Source organism: Oncorhynchus keta, chromosome 15 (genome assembly GCF_023373465.1).
Source record: "Oncorhynchus keta strain PuntledgeMale-10-30-2019 chromosome 15, Oket_V2, whole genome shotgun sequence".
NCBI lineage: Eukaryota > Metazoa > Chordata > Actinopteri > Salmoniformes > Salmonidae > Oncorhynchus > Oncorhynchus keta.
The window spans coordinates 11,345,676-11,364,224 of NC_068435.1; the positions used below are offsets into that span (position 1 = coordinate 11,345,676).

The 18,549-nt window shown below is 43.1% G+C and overlaps 1 long non-coding RNA gene across 1 annotated transcript in view; it reads right to left on the reverse strand.

Moving 5' to 3' along the window:
* Positions 1 to 2,833: 2,833 nt before the first annotated feature.
* The window catches only part of LOC127907575 (uncharacterized), a 93,173-nt gene continuing 77,457 nt past the window's right edge, over positions 2,834 to 18,549 (reverse strand). The window contains exon 3 of the long non-coding RNA XR_008064969.1: positions 2,834 to 2,899. This is a non-coding gene — a long non-coding RNA (uncharacterized LOC127907575). The remainder of the gene's footprint in view (positions 2,900 to 18,549) is intronic.

Genomic DNA, 18,549 nt, shown 5'->3' on the forward strand with positions numbered 1-18,549 from the left:
CCAAAACTACTGTCTTATACACAGTGTAAGGGGATAAAGAATATGTACATAAGGATATATGAATGAGTGATGGTACAGGGCAGCATACAGTAGATGGTATCGAGTACAGTATATACATATGAGATGAGTATGTAGACAAAGTGGCATAGTTAAAGTGGCTAGTGATACATGTATTATATAAGGATGCAGTCGATGATATAGAGTACAGTATATACGTATGCATATGAGATGAATAATGTAGGGTAAGTAACATTATATAAGGTAGCATTGTTTAAAGTGGCTAGTGATATATTTACATAATTTCCCATCAATTCCCATTATTAAAGTGGCTGGAGTTGGGTCAGTGTCAATGTCAGTGTGTTGGCAGCAGCCACTCAATGTTAGTGGTGGCTGTTTAACAGTCTGATGGCCTTGGGATAGAAGCTGTTTTTCAGTCTCTCGGTCCCAGCTTTGATGCACCTGTACTGACCTCGCCTTCTGGATGATAGCGGGGTGAACAGGCAGTGGCTCGGTGGTTGATGTCCTTGATGATCTTTATGGCCTTCCTGTAACATCGGGTGGTGTAGGTGTCCTGGAGGGCAGGTAGTTTGCCCCGAGTGATGCGTTGTGCAGACCTCACTACCCTCTGGAGAGCCTTACGGTTGTGGGCGGAGCAGTTGCCGTACCAGGCGGTGATACAGCCCGCCAGGATGCTCTCGATTGTGCATCTGTAGAAGTTTGTGAGTGCTTTTGGTGACAAGCCGAAGTTCTTCAGCCTCCTGAAGTTGAAGAGGCGCTGCTGCGCCTTCTTCACGATGCTGTCTTGTGTGAGTGGACCAATTCAGTTTGTCTGTGATGTGTATGCCGAGGAACTTAACTTACTACCCTCTCCACTACTGTTCCATCGATGTGGATAGGGGGGGTGTTCCCTCTGCTGCGCTTCCTGAAGTCCACAATCATCTCCTTAGTTTTGTTGACGTTGAGTGTGAGGTTATTTTCCTGACACCACACTCCGAGGGCCCTCACCTCCTCCCTGTAGGCCGTCTCGTCGTTGTTGGTAATCAAGCCTACCACTGTTGTGTCGTCCGCAAACTTGATGATTGAGTTGGAGGCGTGCGTGGCCACACAGTCGTGGGTGAACAGGGAGTACAGGAGAGGGCTCAGAACGCACCCTTGTGGGGCCCCGTGTTGAGGATCAGCGGGGAGGAGATGTTGTTGCCTACCCTCACCACCTGGGGCGGCCCGTCAGGAAGTCCAGTACCCAGTTGCACAGGGCGGGGTCGAGACCCAGGGTCTCGAGCTTGATGACGAGCTTGGAGGGTACTATGGTGTTGAATGCCGAGCTGTAGTCGATGAACAGCATTCTCACATAGGTATTCCTCTTGTCCAGATGGGTTAGGGCAGTGTGCAGTGTGGTTGAGATTGCATCGTCTGTGGACCTATTTGGGTGGTAAGCAAATTGGAGTGGGTCTAGGGTGTCAGGTAGGGTGGAGGTGATATGGTCCTTGACTAGTCTCTCAAAGCACTTCATGATGACGGAAGTGAGTGCTACGGGGCGGTAGTCGTTTAGCTCAGTTACCTTAGCTTTCTTGGGAACAGGAACAATGGTGGCCCATTCTTGAAGCATGTGGGAACAGCAGACTGGTATAGGGATTGATTGAATATGTCCGTAAACACACCGGCCAGTTGGTCTGCGCATGCTCTGAGGGCGCGGCTGGAGATGCCGTCTGGGCCTGCAGCCTTGCGAGGGTTAACACGTTCACCTCGGCTGCAGTGAAGGAGAGACCGCATGTTTTCGTTGCAGGCCGTGTCAGTGGCACTGTATTGTCCTCAAAGCGGGCAAAAAAGTTATTTAGTCTGCCTGGGAGCAAGACATCCTGGTCCGTGACTGGGCTGGGTTTCTTCTTGTAGTCCGTGATAGACTGTAGACCCTGCCACATGCCTCTTGTGTCTGAGCCGTTGAATTGAGATTCTACTTTGTCTCTGTACTGACGCTTAGCTTGTTTGATAGCCTTGCGGAGGGATAAGCTGCACTGTTTGTATTCGGTCATGTTACCAGACACCTTGCCCTGATTAAAAGCAGTGGTTCGCGCTTTCAGTTTCACGCGAATGCTGCCATCAATCCACGGTTTCTGGTTAGGGAATTTTCTTATCGTTGCTATGGGAACGACATCTTCAACGCACGTTCTAATGAACTCGCACACCGAAACAGCGTATTCGGCAATATTTTTATCTGACACAATACGAAACATGTCCCAGTCCACGTGATGGAAGCAGTCTTGGAGTGTGGAGTCAGCTTGGTCGGACCAGCGTTGGACAGACCTCAGCGTGGGAGCCTCTTGTTTAAGTTTCTGTCTGTAGGCAGGGATCAACAAAATGGAGTCGTGGTCAGCTTTTCCGAGGGGGGCGGGGCAGGGCCTTATATGCGTCACGGAAGTTAGAGTAACAATGATCCAAGGTTTTTCCACCCCTGTTTGCGCAATCGATATGCTGCTAAAATTTAGGGAGTCTTGTTTTCAGATTAGCCTTGTTAAAATCCCCAGCAACAATGAATGCAGCCTCCGGATAAATGGTTTCCAGTTTGCAAAGAGTTAAATAAAGTTCGTTCAGAGCCATCGATGTGTCTGCTTGGGGGGGGGATATATACGGCTGTGATTATAATCGAAGAGAATTCTCTTGGTAGATAATGCGGTCTACATTTGATTGTGAGGAATTCTAAATCAGGTGAACAGAAGGATTTGAGTTCCTGTATGTTTCTTTCATCACACCATGTCTCGTTAGTCATGAGGCATACGCCCCCGCCACTATTCTTACCAGAAAGATGTTTGTTTCTGTCGGCGAGATGCGTGGAGAAACCCGTTGGCTGCACCGCCCCGGATAGCGTCTCTCCAGTGAGCCATGTTTCCGTGAAGCAGAGAACCTTAGTCTCAGATGTCCCTCTGGAATGCTACCCATGCTCGGATTTCATCAACCTTGTTGTCAAGACACTGGACATTGGCAAGAAGAATGCTAGGGAGTGGTGCACGATGTGCCCGTCTCCGGAGTCTGACCATAAGACCGCTACGTTTCCCTCTTTTACGAAGTCGTTTTTTGGGGTCGTTGCATATTCTTGGTCGTACTGATGGTGAGTTGACGCTGATCTTATATTCAGTAGTTCTTCTCGACTGTATGTAATGAAACCTAAGATGACCTGGGGTACTAATGTAAGAAATAACACATAAAAAAAAACAAAAAACTGCATAGTTTCCTAGGAACGCGAAGCGAGGCGGCCATCTCTGTCGGCGCCGGGGTTGTGTGGGGTTGCAAGACAAACAAAACCCACAAATTCTGACAACCTCCAATCATGGATTATGCAAGAAAGGGCTGCCATCGGTCTGGATGTGGCCCAAAAGTTAATTGACAACATGCCAGGGCAGATTGCAGAGGTCTTGAAAAAGAAGGGTCAACACTGCAAATATTGATTCTGAATCAACTTCATCTAATTGTCAATAAAAGCCTTTGACACTTATGAAATGCTTGTAATTATACTTCAGTATTCCATAGTAACATCTGACAAAAAATATTTAAAGACACCGAAGCTACAAACTTTGTGGAAATTAATATTTGTGTAATTCTCAACTTTTGGTACCACTGTAGGCCAACCAAAAACAGCGCATTACGGTGTAACGGAACTCTCCCTGACTCAGGGAGTCTTCAATCAGTGCAATATGTATACAATGTGTCTTCAGGATGGCCAAATAAGTATCCCACAGTATGTTACCCTGTAACAAAAAAGAAAATGGGCTGAGTGTCCGTACATGTATGAATGATCAATATGGCGTAAAGTGGTGGAAAGTCCTTCAGTAAGTATTTAGACGAAAAGAAAGAATAACCGAGGGAAGCTCTGCGAAAGCCTGTAATTGTAGCTATGCATTACTACGTTAGCCATCTAGCCAAATAAAAAGGACCTCCCAAAAATGTAACCACACAAGACAGTGTTAGTCATTTTTCTATCAGAGTTCAATAATGTTAGTGTTTCTGCAGAGTAGAAAAGGAATATAGCAACAGGAGAGACTAAAAAATGCCCTGCCGTAAAAGTCAAACATACCTTTGACTTAAAGGCTAGGCTATGCATGCTACCTGTCAAAATACTAGGTCATCGATCCAGGATACGGCTCAGAAGTGACTGTCGAACCAGTGCTGGGCATCCTCATGGGACTCGAAATGTGGCTTCCCCCCGGCATGTTCAATGTGCAGACGAGCAGGGAAGCAGAGTGAGAATTTCCCTTTCTTCTCATGAAGCTTGCATTTCACATCAAGGAATTTAACTATTTTCTTGGCGACATTCGCTGTTGTCAGGAAAGACCTCAGCCTCTGGAGGATGCGCTCCTTGTCACCGATAAACACTCTAGGCTTGGAGTTGTCGTCTTTGCCGCATGCAGTGGGCTCTGTCCAGCTTTGGGGGTGATGGAACGATGGCCGGACCCAGCACATCTGCAGAATTCTGACATGAGTGTGACCGCATGAGGCTCTGTAACAATTGGACTGGAGTCGGCTCCATTATTACCATTCACGTTTGCCATCGCGTTTGAAACGTTAGTTTACAGGTCTTCGGGCCACTCAGGTCATGTGACATTTGAATCAAAAAGGTAACTTACGAACTCATCAATCAAATAAATATATGATATGTAAGAAAGTGGAATGCAAAGTACAAATTTGGCAAAATTAACTAATGCGTAGGAGCCTCGTCCACGAGCTTCTTCTCCATTCACCTGCTAAACCGGAATTATCCCATGTCTCATCTTTTAACTAAATGAAATCTATTTGCTTCCAAAATGACATCTAGCTATCCGATAACACGATCTGATGGTATGGCCATTCCTGCACTTTGTAAAAATCCACATTGCATTCATTGAGTGAATGTTTGGAAGAAGAACTTGGTTCCATTCTAAACATAGCAATGTGAATGCAAAGAGGCCTCGGACCACAAAATAGGTGAAGTGACCTGGCAAAAGAGTTGAGTCCTCATTCAAAGGCAAGGGCATTGTGAACACAAAGAGAACTGAGTTCACTTCAATGACGACTGAGATTGGTTCTTTTTAAGAGGACAAGACGTGAAAACACCCTGAGGTCTGTCTGATTTCACATGGAGCTTGCGTCTTTAGGACTACTCCACAGGACGGTGAAAGCCAAATAAAGCGCATCTCAACTATTTGTGCCTACTTCTGATTGGAATGTGGTCTCTCAGCAGACACCTTTCACAACCTTTCACAGCACTGCAGTGATAACTGTTGGTAACAACAGCTGATTCCACTAGAGTGGCAGGCAGAACATGAGCTGTGAGTCTGGGGCTAGTCCAGCTCACACACACAAGCACAAACACACACACACTCAAAGAAGAGTCTGCCTGAGAACCCTATCAACAATTAATCTCCTCTCTCTAAGACATTATCTTTCCACACAATTCTCACCATCCCATCCTCCCTTTTCACTCCATTTCTCTCAACAGCCAAGTCTCTCCTCAGCTGTCACACACGGCAATGTTATCCTGCTTTTCACAGCCACAGAATATAAAGAATGGCAAGACAGAAAAACAGACAAACTAATCTGTGACCAGGGTAATGAACCTAACCTTGATTGGCTGGTGACCCCTGCTCTATAGAACATTGCAGATGATGAGTAGGTGTGACCTGTAGAGTGCATTAGATCGAAACCTACTAACTCTGTTGGGCATGTCACAGTTCCAGTCTGAGGTTTACAGTGGTGAGTCCATTAGCTGACTAATCAACCATCCAGGGGTCCTGTCATAAGTGGTTCTAATGGGAGGAGATGAGAGCTGTCTCAGAGCTGTCTGTCTGTTCACTGAACTGGGCTAGCTACTGTAGGAGAGAGCTAATCTCTCCAGCGACACTTCATTACAGTCATTAGGGGCCCTGAGGTAAGTAACCATCATTAAAGCGCCAATCAGCAGTTGAAACAATAACTCCCCGTCCCTGTTTCACTAAAAAGCTATGGGATGGGTCTGGTCGAAATGTAACCACTCTCATGATATCACAATTGTAGTTCTAACCATGTTTTAAGGCTGTACGGTGTTTGTTTTAAATTCATTTTGTTTACAAACATTGGAGTAAAACAACCTGGACTGACCACCTGCTCTGATTCTCCACACCTTAGTACACATACACTCAGTCATTCACGCACACACGCACCCAGACACATATACAGTACCAGTCAGAAGTTTATTTTTTTTAAACTATTTTATACATTGTGCAATAATAATGAATTACATAAACTATGAAATCACACATGTGGAATCATCTAGTAACCAAAAAGTGTGAAACAAATCAAAATAGATTTTAGATTCTCCAAAGTAGCCACCCTTTGCCTTGATGACAGCTTTGCACACTTTTGGCATTCTCTCAACCGTCTTGGAGTTCCCACATATGCTGAGCACTTGTTGGATGCTTTTCCTTCTCTCTGCAGTCCAACTCATCCCAAACCATCTCAACTGGGTTGAGGTTGGGTGATAGTGGAGGCCAGGTCATCTGATGCAGCACTCCATCACTCTCCTTCTTGGTCAGGTTTGTTTTGGGTTATTGTCCTGTTGAAAAACAAATGATAGTCCCTCTAAGTGCAAACCAGATGGGACTTCGTATTGCTGCAGAATGCTATGGTGACTATGCTGGTTAAGTGTCCCTTGAATTCTAAATGAATCACCAACAGTGTCAACAGCAAGCACCCCCACACCATCACACCTCCTTCATGCTTCATGGTGGGAACCACACATGCAGAGATCATCCATTCACCTACTTTGCGTCTCACAAAGACACGGCTGTTGGAACCAAAAATCTCAAACTTGGACTCATCAGACCAAAGGACAGATTTCCACCGGTCCATTGCTCATGTATCTTGGCCCAAGCAAGTATCTTATTATTATTGGTGTCCTTTAGTAGTGGGTTCTTTGCAGCAATTCGACCATGAAGGCCTGATTCACACAGTCTCCTCTGAACAGTTGATGTTGAGATGTGTCAGTTACTTGAACTCTATAAGCATTTATTTGGGCGGCAATTTCTGAAACTGGTAACTTTAATGAACGTATCATCTGCAGCAGAGGTAACTCTGGGTTTTCTTTCCTGTGGCGGTCCTCATGAGAGCCAGTTTCATCATAGCGCATGATAGTTTTTGCAAATGCACTTGAAGAAACTTCAAAAGTTCTTAACATTTTACATATTGACTGAAGTTCATGTAATTGTCACGCCTTGGTCTTAGTATTTTGTGTTTTCTTTAATTATTTGTTCAGGCCAGGGTGTGACATGGGGTTATTGTATTGTCGTATTGGGGTTTCAGTAGGCATTGGGATTGTGGTTGATTAGGGGTGTGTCTAGTATAGTCTTGGCTGCCTGAGGCGGTTCTCAATCAGAGTCAGGTGATTCTTGTTGTCTCTGATGGGGAACCGTATTTAGGTAGCCTGGGTTTCACTGTGTATTTCGTGGGTGATTGTTCCTGTCTCTGTGTAGTTTCACCAGATAGGCTGTAATTAGGTTTCACGTTCCGTTTTGTTGTTTTGCATTTGTATAGTTATTTCATGTATCGCTCTTCCTTCATTAAAGACATGAGTAACCACCACGCTGCATTTCGGTCCGACTTTCTTTCGACAAACGAAGAACGCCGTTACAGTAATGATGGACTGTCGTTTCTCTTTGCTTATTTGAATTGTTCTTGCCATAATATGGACTTGGTCTTTTACCAAATAGGGCTATTTCTGTATACCCCCCTACTTTGTCACAACACAACTGGCTGGCTCAAATGCATTAAGTAGGAAAGAAAATCAACAAATTAACTTTTATCAAGGCACACCTGTTAATTGAAATGCATTCCAGGTGACTACCTCATGAAGCTGGTTGAGAGAATGCCAAGAGTGTGCAAAGCTGTCATCAAGGCAAGCTGTGGCTACTTTGAAGAATATAAAATCTATTTTAATTTGTTGAACACTTTTTTGGATACTACATGATTCCATGTGTTATTTAATAGTTTTTCATAGTTTTGATGTCTTCACTATTAGAAAATAATACAAATAAAGTAGGTGTGTCCAAACTTTTTAACAGGTACTGTACATACAACTGCTGCTACCAGACTCTAATTCTACTGGTCAGTTAATACACCCCCCCCCCCCACACCCTTCTCCAATACAGTAAATGTTGGACTATAAATTGTGCCTTCCTGTATTATACTTATGCTAAAATGTTTATTCTATTCTACTGAGAAATATATTTTATTATTTCTTGTGGCTGTATTATCGAGCAGCAACCTGTAAGTAAGCATTTCCTTGGACGATGTATCCCATATGTACGACTAATACAACTTTTTAAACTTGAGCTTATATTTTGGGCTCAGATGGGGTTTGGCAGTTGAACTAATCTCATAAAGCATTTATAAGTTATATTCTTCAAGAATCAATGGGTACATATTCATTTATAAGTCCAAAAATTGATCTATCAACTGCCGAGTGCCCCTTTCATGGTCAGTAGCTGTCATTAATTGATGTGTTAGCAGTGATGGTCAGGTGGTTAGGAATACTCAGTGCCCTAGTCAGGAGAAGTTTCCTGACATGTCACAGGATAACCTTTTCTACTCACATTGGCCTTATGGTGAATGTACTCCGCTTGTTTGTGACTGAGAGAGACATGGAGAGAGAGAGTGTCAGTGTTTTGGTGTAATGCTGTGATGACTGTACAACTGAAAAAGAGAAGCCTTTCTTCACACAGCTTTCTGTTTAAAACTGCATCTCAGCTGAGCTCAGACATAGTTACTCAGCATTAACGGAACATATCAGAGTGAAAGGGCATTATGTTATTCCTAAAGCTCAGTAGGGGTAAAGGGCATTATGTTATTCCTAAAGCTCAGTAGGGGTAAAGGGCATTATGTTATTCCTAAAGCTCAGTAGGGGTAAAGGGCATTATGTTATTCCTAAAGCTCAGTAGGGGTAAAGGGCATTATGTTATTCCTAAAGCTCAGTAGGGGTAAAGGGCATTATGTTATTCCTAAAGCTCAGTAGGGGTAAAGGGCATTATGTTATTCCTAAAGCTCAGTAGGGGTAAAGGGCATTATGTTATTCCTAAAGCTCAGTAGGGAGGGGTAAAGGGCATTATGTTATTGCTTATACTCAGTAGGGGTAAAGGGCATTATGTTATTGCTTATACTCAGTAGGGGTAAAGGGCATTATGTTATTGCTTATACTCAGGGGGTTATGTTATTGCTAAAGCTCAGTAGGGGTAAAGGGTTATTCCTAAAGCTCATTATGTTATTGCTAAAACTCAGTAGGGGTAAAGGGGATTATGTTATTGCTAAAAAGCTTATGTTATTCAGTAGGGGTAAAGGGCATTATGTTATTCCTAAAGCTCAGTAGGGGTAAAGGTCATTATGTTATTCCTAAAGCTCAGTAGGGGTAAAGGGCATTATGTTATTCCTAAAGCTCAGTAGGGGTAAAGGGCATTATGTTATTCCTAAAGCTCAGTAGGGATAAAGGTCATTATGTTATTCCTAAAACTCAGTAGGGGTAAAGGGCATTATGTTATTCCTAAAGCTCAGTAGGGGTAAAGGGCATTATGTTATTCCTAAAGCTCAGTAGGGGTAAAGGGCTTTATGTTATTCCTAAAGCTCAGTAGGGAGGGGTAAAGGGCATTATGTTATTGCTTATACTCAGTAGGGGTAAAGGGCATTATGTTATTGCTTATACTCAGTAGGGGTAAAGGGGATTATGTTATTGCTAAAGCTCAGTAGGGGTAAAGGGGATTATGTTATTGCTAAAACTCAGTAGGGGTAAAGGGGATTATGTTATTGCTAAAGCTCAGTAGGGGTAAAGGGGATTATGTTATTGCTAAAGCTCAGTAGGGGTAAAGGGGATTATGTTATTCCTAAAGCTCAGTAGGGGTAAAGGTCATTATGTTATTGCTAAAGCTCAGTAGGGGTAAAGGGGATTATGTTATTGCTAAAGCTCAGTAGGGGTGAAGGGGATTATGTTATTGCTGAAGCTCAGTAGGGGTAAAGGGCATGATGTTATTGCTAAAGCTCAGTAGGGGTAAAGGGGATTATGTTATTGCTAAAGCTCAGTAGGGGTAAAGAGGATTATGTTACTGCTTATACTCAGTAGGGGTAAAGGGGATTATGTTATTGCTAAAGCTCCTATGTTGAACATAATAAACGGCTCTCTATCCACTGGATGTGTACCAAACTCACTAAAAGTGGCAGTAATAAAGCCTCTCTTGAAAAAGCCAAACCTTGACCCAGAAAATATAAAAAACTATCGGCCTATATCGAATCTTCCATTCCTCTCAAAGATTTTAGAGAAGGCTGTTGCGCAGCAACTCACTGCCTTCCTGAAGACAAACAATGTATACGAAATGCTTCAGTCTGGTTTTAGACCCCATCATAGCACTGAGACGGCACTTGTGAAGGTGGTAAATGACATTTTAATGGCATCGGACCGAGGCTCTGCATCTGTCCTCGTGCTCCTAGACCTTAGTGCTGCTTTTGATACCATCGATCACCACATTCTTTTGGAGAGATTGGAAACCCAAATTGGTCTACACGGACAAGTTCTGGCCTGGTTTAGATCTTATCTGTCGGAAAGATATCAGTTTGTCTCTGTGAATGGTTTGTCCTCTGACAAATCAACTGTACATTTCGGTGTTCCTCAAGGTTCTGTTTTAGGACCACTATTGTTTTCACTATATATTTTACCTCTTGGGGATGTTATTCGAAAACATAATGTAAACTTTCACTGCTATGCGGATGACACACAGCTGTACATTTCAATGAAACATGATGAAGCCCCAAAATTGCCCTCGCTAGAAGCATGTGTTTCAGACATAAGGAAGTGGATGGCTGCAAACTTTCTACTATTAAACTCGGACAAAACAGAGATGCTTGTTCTAGGTCCCAAGAAACAAAGAGATCTTCTGTTGAATCTGACAATTAATCTTAATGGTTGTACAGTCGTCTCAAATAAAACTGTGAAGGACCTCGGCGTTACTCTGGACCCTGATCTCTCTTTTGAAGAACATATCAAGACCATTTCGAGGACAGCTTTTTTCCATCTACGTAACATTGCAAAAATCAGAAACTTTCTGTCCAAAAATGATGCAGAAAAATTAATCCATGCTTTTGTCACTTCTAGGTTAGACTACTGCAATGCTCTATTTTCCGGCTACCCGGATAAAGCACTAAATAAACTTCAGTTAGTGCTAAATACGGCTGCTAGAATCCTGACTAGAACCAAAAAATTTGATCATATTACTCCAGTGCTAGCCTCTCTACACTGGCTTCCTGTCAAAGCAAGGGCTGATTTCAAGGTTTTACTGCTAACCTACAAAGCATTACATGGGCTTGCTCCTACCTACCTCTCTGATTTGGTCCTGCCGTACATACCTACACGTACGCTACGGTCACAAGACGCAGGCCTCCTAATTGTCCCTAGAATTTCTAAGCAAACAGCTGGAGGCAGGGCTTTCTCCTATAGAGCTCCATTTTTATGGAACGGTCTGCCTACCCATGTCAGAGACGCAAACTCGGTCTCAACCTTTAAGTCTTTACTGAAGATTCATCTCTTCAGTGGGTCATATGATTGAGTGTAGTCTGGCCCAGGAGTGGGAAGGTGAACGGAAAGGCTCTGGAGCAACGAACCGCCCTTGCTGTCTCTGCCTGGCCGGTTCCCCTCTTTCCACTGGGATTCTCTGCCTCTAACCCTGTTACGGGGGCTGAGTCACTGGCTTGCTGGGGCTCTCTCGTGCCGTCCCTGGGGGTGCGTCACCTGGGTGGGTTGATTCACTGTTGTGGTCGGCCTGTCTGGGTTGCCCCCCTTGGGTTGTACCGTGGCGGAGATCTTTGTGGGCTATACTCGGCCTTGTCTCAGGATGGTAAGTTGGAGGTTGAAGATATCCCTCTAGTGGTGTGGGGGATGTGCTTTGGCAAAGTGGGTGGGGTTATATCCTTCCTGTTTGGCCCTGTCCGGGGTGTCCTCGGATGGGGCCACAGTGTCTCCTGACCCCTCCTGTCTCAGCCTCCAGTATTTATGCTGCAGTAGTTTATGTGTCGGGGGCTAGGGTCAGTTTGTTATATCTGGAGTACTTCTCCTGTCCTATTCGGTGTCCTGTGTGAATCTAAGTGTGCGTTCTCTAATTCTCTCCTTCTCTCTTTCTTTCTCTCTCTCGGAGGACCTGAGCCCTAGGACCATGTCCCAGGACTACCTGACATGAGGACTCCTTGCTGTCCCCCGTCCACCTGGCCATGCTCCTGCTCCAGTTTCAACTGACCTGAGCCCTAGGACCGTGCCCCAGGACTACCTGACATGAAGGCTCCTTGCTGTCCCCAGTCCACCTGACTTTGCTGCTGCTCCAGTTTCAACTGTTCTGCCTTATTATTATTCGACCATGCTGGTCATTTATGAACATTTGAACATCTTGGTCATGTTCTGTTATAATCTCTACCCGGCACAGCCAGAAGAGGACTGGCCACAGCACATAGCCCGGTTCCTCTCTAGGTTTCTTCCTAGGTTTTGGCCTTTCTAGGGAGTTTCTCCTAGCCACCGTGCTTTTACACCTGCATTGTTTGCTGTTTGGGGTTTTAGGCTGGGTTTCTGTACAGCACTTTGAGATATCAGCTGATGTACGAAGGGCTATATAAATAAATTTGATTTGATTTGATTTGAGTAGGGGTCAAGGGCATTATGTTATTCCTAAAGCTCAGTAGGGGTAAAAGGCATTATGTTATTGCTAAAGCTCAGTAGGGGTAAAGGGCATTATGTTATTGCTAAAACTCAGTAGAGGTAAAGGGGATTATGTTATTGCTAAAGCTCAGTAGGGGTAAAGGGGATTATGTTATTGCTAAAGCTCAGTAGGGGTAAAGGGGATTATGTTATTGCTAAAGCTCAGTAGGGGTAAAGGGGATTATGTTATTGCTAAAGCTCAGTAGGGGTAAAGGAGATTATGTTATTGCTAAAGCTCAGTAGGGGTAAAGGGGATTATGTTATTGCTGAAGCTCAGTAGGGGTAAAGGGCATTATGTTATTGCTAAAGCTCAGTAGGGGTAAAGGGGATTATGTTATTGCTAAAGCTCAGTCGGGGTAAAGGGGATTATGTTATTGCTAAAGCTCAGTAGGGGTAAAGGGCATTATGTTATTGCTAAAGCTCAGTAGGGGTAAAGGGCATTATGTTATTGCTAAAGCTCAGTAGGGGTAAAGGGCATTATGTTATTGCTAAAGCTCAGTAGGGGTAAAGGGCATTATGTTATTGCTAAAGCTCAGTAGGGGTAAAGGGGATTATGTTATTGCTAAAGCTCAGTAGGGGTAAAGGGCATTATGTTATTGCTAAAGCTCAGTAGGGGTAAAGGGCATTATGTTATTGCTAAAGCTCAGTAGGGGTAAAGGGGATTATGTTATTGCTAAAGCTCAGTAGGGGTAAAGGGGATTATGTTATTGTTAAAGCTCAGTAGGGATAAAGGGGATTATGTTATTGCTAAAGCTCAGTAGGGGTAAAGGGGATTATGTTATTGCTAAAGCTCAGTAGGGGTAAAGAGGATTATGTTACTGCTTATACTCAGTAGGGGTAAAGGGGATTATGTTATTGCTAAAGCTCAGTAGGGGTAAAGGGGATTATGTTATTGTTAAAGCTCAGTAGGGGTAAAGGGGATTATGTTATTGCTAAAGCTCAGTAGGGGTAAAGGGGATTATGTTATTGCTAAAGCTCAGTAGAGGTAAAGGGGATTATGTTATTGCTAAAGCTCAGTAGTGGTAAAGGGCATTATGTTATTGCTAAAGCTCAGTAGGGGTAAAGGGGATTATGTTTTTGCTAAAGCTCAGTAGGGGTAAAGGGGATTATGTTATTGCTAAAGCTCAGTAGAGGTAAAGGGGATTATGTTATTGCTAAAGCTCAGTAGTGGTAAAGGGCATTATGTTATTGCTAAAGCTCAGTAGGGGTAAAGGGGATTATGTTATTGCTAAAGCTCAGTAGGGGTAAAGGGGATTATGTTATTGCTAAAGCTCAGTAGAGGTAAAGGGGATTATGTTATTGCTAAAGCTCAGTAGTGGTAAAGGGCATTATGTTATTGCTAAAGCTCAGTAGGGGTAAAGGGGATTATGTTATTGCTAAAGCTCAGTAGGGGTAAAGGGGATTATGTTATTGCTAAAGCTCAGTAGGGGTAAAGGGGATTATGTTATTGCTAAAGCTCAGTAGGGGTAAAGGGGATTATGTTATTGCTAAAACTCAGTAGGGGTAAAGGGGATTATGTTTTTGCTAAAGCTCAGTAGGGGTAAAGGGGATTATGTTATTGCTAAAGCTCAGTAGGGGTAAAGGGGATTATGTTATTGCTAAAGCTCAGTAGGGGTAAAGGGGATTATGTTATTCCTAAAACTCAGTAGGGGTAAAGGGGATTATGTTATTGCTAAAGCTCAGTAGGGGTAAAGGGGATTATGTTTTTGCTAAAGCTCAGTAGGGTAAAGGGGATTATGTTATTGCTAAAGCTCAGTAGGGGTAAAGGGGATTATGTTATTGCTAAAGCTCAGTAGGGGTAAAGGGGATTATGTTATTGCTAAAGCTCAGTAGGGGTAAAGGGCATTATGTTATTGCTAAAGCTCAGTAGGGGTAAAGGGGATTATGTTATTGCTAAAGCTCAGTAGGGGTAAAGGGGATTATGTTATTGCTAAAGCTCAGTAGGGGTAAAGGGGATTATGTTATTGCTAAAGCTCAGTAGGGGAAAGAAGTATAATTGAAAGAACACTTCAAAGGGGTTCGTTCTTTACAATATTCATGAGTCTGCAGATCCTTAGAGCTTATTTCAGTAAGAGGCATGATATGACTACAGCCAACGCTGGGAGAGGACGTTGAAGCACACTCAGTCTGTGCCCATAACAAACCATATAGTATACCAGTCCAGGGGCCTCTTGAAATGTTCGGTGGGTCATACCACTTTTGTGAAGTAAATAATTATGAAGTATTAAAATCGCACCATATTAACACTGCAATATGTAACTTTTTGGGCGACCTGAACAAATTCACATAGAAATGTGTATTATAGATATGTCATTGTAATTGAAAGGAAGTTGAAGAAGCGGTAGATATGTTCTATGTGTGCTACTTCTATGCTTCCCGTTTGTGTCTTTTACTTTCGGATTTGTACACCAGCTTCAAACAGCAAAAAATACTATATTTTTGGTTATGGAAAATATATTTCACAGCGATTTAGATGGTTCTCTACGCTATACTTGCTAGTTTTGTAGAATAAACTGAAATTAGGCAAATTATTAGAATTTAACAACCAGGAAATGCCAGACTGATTTCTGCATAGTGCATCTTTAACAGTCAGTTACAGTCAGTATAAAAAGTAACAGAGTAACTGCAATCAGGAGAGTAAATAATCCATGGCCCGTATTCACACTTTCAAATCATTAGGATTTAAAAGGCAAAACTGATCCTAGATCAGCACTCCTACTCTGAGACGCTTATATATACAGACCCAGTAGTATTCCATCATGTCCAGGTGTGAGAGAAGTGAGTCATCGTGTAGGTCTGAGAGGAGCTGCTGAAATGATTACTTTCTACCAGCTTCAAACCTTTTTACCTCTGGAGAATTCATACATGATGGAAGCTTTTTTTCTGGAACTGAGATTAGGTGAAAAGAGTGTAAAGGAGGTCATCTGATGAATCACTCTAACCTGATGTGGTACTCACTGCCCACCTCTCATAGCCTGGTGCCTATCTAGGCTTTTTCCTAGGTTCTGGCCTTTCTAGGGGTTTTTTTCCTAGCCACCGTGCTTGTACACCTGCATTGCTTGCTGTTTGGGGTTTTAGGCTGGGTTTCTGTACAGCACTTTGTGACATCAGCTGATGTAAGAAGGGCTTTATAAATACATTTGATTGAAATTTGACTGTACAATAGGATAGAAAATAATAGAATAGAATAACTAAATTTTTTCCCAGAATGAACTTCAGCACCATTCTGTCCAATTCAGTTGAAAACCAGCCCAAATGCTTTCTGGGTGATTTATCATGGGTATTATACTAGATAATTCAGTTTTTATTGAGTTGAATGTTTCATGAGTATTCTGCAATGCAGCTAAATCCGTCATTTCTCTTTTTAGCCCACTTTTCCCACAAGTCCTTGTAAACAATGTCCTTTTCATGACTTCCTCCCTCCCTTCTTTCTTTCTGTTCCCTTATACATTTCTAAATGACTCAGCTAATATCCCAACAGCAGCAGGCCTTGATGAATCATTAAAAGGCCCCAATTAGCCAATGGCTAATTTGTTGCTAATCGGATTTAAAGAATAGAAGCACCAGATCCATTCTACACCCAGTCCAATGGAACCCAGTGGAACCCATAGAAATAGAATTACTAGTTAATTTAATAACTAAATCTATTTATATGGTGGAACCTCTCCTTCTGCACATATAGATTGCCTTGGAGTAATGTTCCTTAAACTGGTACACTGAAGTACCTTCAAGGGAACACTTTTTTGTCTAGCCAAGCACAATCATATCTGATTCAACTAATCAAGGATAATGAGATATACTGTAGGGGCAACACATTGCCCTTACAGTGTATTAACCTCCAACGGTTACAAAGCACACCATGTTTCTTTTGACCTCATCAAAGAATTGTTCTACCTATCCCAGCCTGTGTATGCTTGCAAGAGGATGATGTAGAGGATGCTGTAGTAGGGAGAAAGAAAGAGGGAGGGAGAGAAAGAGAGAGAGGGAGGGAGAGAAAGAGAGAGAGAGAAAGAGGGAGTGTGTGACAGAGAGAGAGAGTCATTTTTAAAAAAGAGAGCAAAATGCCTTTGCAATGCCAATCATCTTCAAGGGGCTGAGAACTGGGTTTATGGCCTGAATATCATTTTACATTTTGACACAACAGAACACACCATTTTTATTTTTTATTTAACCTTCATTCAACTAGGCAAGTCATTTAAGAACAAATTCTTAATTACAATGACGGCCTACCGGCCAAACGCTAACCCGGACGGCGCTGGGCTGTCCTATGGGACTCCCAATCACAGCCGGTTGTGATACATCCTGGACTCGAACCAGGGTCTGTAGTGACACCTCTAGCACTGAGATGCAGTGCCTTAGACCGCTGCACCATCCAGGTGCCCATAGTAAAGGACACACTGAGCAGTTAGACCCCTGCGACATTCAGGAGCCCATAGTAAAGGACACACTGAGCAGTTAGACCCCTGCGACATTCAGGTGCCCATAGTAAAGGACACACTGAGCAGTTAGACCCCTGCGACATTCAGGAGCCCATAGTAAAGGACACACTGAGCAGTTAGACCCCTGCGACATTCAGGTGCCCATAGTAAAGGATATACTGAGCAGTTAGACCCCTGCGACATTCAGGAGCCCATAGTAAAGGACACACTGAGCAGATGTCAACCTACTGCTGTGCATTACTGTCAACTGGCTGGGAGGGTCTACTTGAGGGCATGAGAGCATATACCATGCGCACGCACACACACGCACTGCACGCATGCACACACACACTGCACGCACACACACACACACAATTGATACTCAATTGATACTATTCAAAATCCTATTTTACCTAACCCCTAAACATAACATTTCCTCCTAAATCTTTTTTTCTTGTGGGGACCGGCAGAATGTCCACAAATTTTCCTTGTTTTACTATCATTGTGAGGACTCCACAAGGATATTCAAACCAAACGTACACACACAGCAGCCAGCGAGGAAGGCAATCTCACATACAGTGCCTTCAGAAAGTATTCAGACCCCATTACTTTTTCCATATGATATTACATTACAGCCTTATTCTAAAATTATTTTTTTATTATCCTCAGCAATCTACACACAATACCCCATAATGACATCACACTACCCCATAATGACATCACAATACCCCATAATGATAAAGCAAAAACAGGTTGTTAGAATTGTTTGCTAATTTATAATACATTTAAAACATGAATACCTGATTTCCATAAGTATTCAGACCCTTTGCTATGAGACTCGAAGTTGAGATCAGGTGCATCCTGTTTCCATTGATCATCCTTGATGATCTACAACTTGATTGGAGTCCACCTGTGGTAAAATCAATTGATTGGACATGATTTGGAAAGGCACACACCTGTCTATATAAGTTCCCACAGTTGACCGTGCATAATAAAGAAAAATTAAACCATGAGGTCAACGGAATTGTCCGTCGAGCTCCGAGACAGGATTGTGTCGAGGCACAGATCTGGGGAAAGCGTACAAAAGCTGGCCTCCATCATTCTTAAATGGAAGAAGTTTGGAACCAAGTTTGGTTCTTCCCGCTCAGTTTGGCCGGGCAGCCAGCTCTAGGAAGAGTGGTCAGGGAGATGACCAAGAGCCTTATGGTCACTAACAGAGCTCTAGAATTCCTCTGTGGAGATGGGAGAACCTTCTAAAAGGACAACAACCTCTGCAGCACTCCACCAATCAGGCCTTTATGATAAGAGTGGCCTGATGGAAGCCACTCTTTAGTAAAAGGCACATGACCGCCAACTTGGAGTATGACAAAAGGCACCTCAATACTCTCAGACCATGAGAAACAAGATTCT